Source organism: Octopus bimaculoides, unplaced genomic scaffold (assembly GCF_001194135.2).
Source record: "Octopus bimaculoides isolate UCB-OBI-ISO-001 unplaced genomic scaffold, ASM119413v2 Scaffold_337604, whole genome shotgun sequence".
Taxonomy (NCBI): domain Eukaryota; kingdom Metazoa; phylum Mollusca; class Cephalopoda; order Octopoda; family Octopodidae; genus Octopus; species Octopus bimaculoides.
The window spans coordinates 1-2,044 of NW_026373718.1; the positions used below are offsets into that span (position 1 = coordinate 1).

The 2,044-nt window shown below is 35.5% G+C and overlaps 1 long non-coding RNA gene across 1 annotated transcript; it reads right to left on the minus strand.

Annotated features, from left to right (window-relative positions):
- Positions 1 to 461: 461 nt before the first annotated feature.
- LOC106883637 (uncharacterized) lies at positions 462 to 1,868 on the minus strand. Its single transcript, XR_001411148.2, has 2 exons — positions 1,055 to 1,868; positions 462 to 689 (listed from the first exon to the last, which is right to left on the minus strand). It is a non-coding gene; the product is annotated as an uncharacterized LOC106883637 (long non-coding RNA).
- Positions 1,869 to 2,044: the final 176 nt, after the last annotated feature.

Below are 2,044 nucleotides of genomic sequence, written 5' to 3' on the forward strand. Positions count from 1 at the left end.
GACCAACACAAGCTGTCAACCCAGCTGGGTCCTTATTGAAGAGAACATGGTAATCAAGATCTAACTCAGAAAATTGAGCAACATGGCCAAACAGTCTGAGCTGGTATTCCCAAATCATACAAGTAACAGGATGCATCTCAATTTCTGAATCATTGTGCTGTGTAAGGACCAGCATGCCAAAGAATAGACACAATGTCTCCTGTGTGTCTTGTCAAAGGTGACTAAAGTTGAGATAGGATTTGTACTCCAGCCTTGTAAAACTTACCAGCCACAACCTCTTACTGAATGGAAAAAACCCTGGAGTACAGGATGGGCCAGAGGGTTGTTGCCTGAGTGATGTAAAGGAGTCATCCATCAGGAGTGGGAAACGCTGTTCAATTTGAGGAGGCCTATTCGGGTGGGATGATTCCTGTATGCCTCTGATAAAGCAACCAGACAAATTCTGTCAAGGTATTTATACATATATATACTTACTTTTTTCTCAAAAGTCTCAAGAAGATAGTGTAATAAGGTAACGTTTTTGTTAATACTGGATTTGGTGTCAATAATCTTGTTTAAACTTATTAGTTTGAAACCACTGGCATTCCCTCATTGACCTCGGTTCATGTAATTACCAAAAGCAAGGACAATTTCAAGTAGTTTCTTTAATTTCTTGCTTCTGAAAACTTCTTTTGATGCTTCCGTAACACCTAGTGAGAAAGAAAGAAAAATATTAATAGACTTGTATTTTCTTTGTTTTTAGAAAACATCTGAAGAAAATTCAAGTCTTCTATTGAAGTTTGTTGATGCTTGGATGATACTTTCTGTTTATAATAGAAGTGTTTGTATACATTAGCTGTTCCCAGTGAAACTGTTACAAATCTTTCACTTAGTTATTATGGATTGCTTTGTAGATAATAGGTTAGGGATTTTTAAAATTCTTGAATAAATGCTCTAGCACTCTACTTTTTCATAATAGCATTAGACTATGCTATAAGAATTTTCATGGCTGACCAATCTACTGGATTCACACTCACCCCCCAAAAAATGTTTAAGATTTTGAAGATAAATTTACCTTTTAATGGATCCAGTTGAAGAAACAAGAAGGGAAAAATTTCCAGTATTAAAGCTTACTGTTGCATATGCTTGGTCAGTATCTAAGAAAATGACAACAATATAGGAATCAAGTGTAAATTGAGGTCTGAAACTTAAATTCTGTAGAGCAACAATAGAAAGTGTGTCAGTGTATGATGCTGAAACATGGATATGAACAAAAGCCCTTCAAAATGGCAATACTCAACATCTCTTGAAGGAAACATAAAAATCAGAGCTGAATTTTATGGCAAACTATCTCCAATAACATTTTGAAAAGGAAGATTAAAGTTTATTGGCCACAGCTGGAGAAACAGTTATGAGGTCATATATTAATTGTTGCTATGACAGATGATGACCTCACATTACATAGATAGACCAAAGGATACAAGATAATGGAATAATGTTGGAAAATCTGCCCTCTCCTATGGACAGCCATGGTTAACCCATTTGATATTGAACTGCCAAAAGTTGCATTTAGCTGTGTGATACAACCCTGTTTTCAAAGAGATCTAAATTAAAATCTGTCATCAAAATTTCATGTCAATTTACCTTCCAAGCATCAACTTAATAATGACGAAACTATTTTACTAAATTCTTCATTATTTTAAGAATTAATTGAAGCAAGGGTAGCATTTTTCAAAAGAAATATGTTAACAAAAGGTTTAATAGAGATCATTTGTTGGAAGTGTCTGAATTCACTCATACAAGTTTTATAGATAGAAGGGAATGCGCCTTCTTTTATTTTGGTGGGCATGTTGGTATTTTGCCTCCAGTGGTTACAATCTATTAAGTAACTGTGTATAAATATAGAAGAGTATATATGCAGAAGCATGAGTGGCAGATCTGCGCACTGCACCTATCCACCAAAATCAAAGTCTATGAGGCAGTTGTCATCACCATTCTCCTCAATGGATCAGAAACTAGGGTGTTGTACAGGAAGCAGGTCAAGCTGCTGGAATGCTTTCACCAA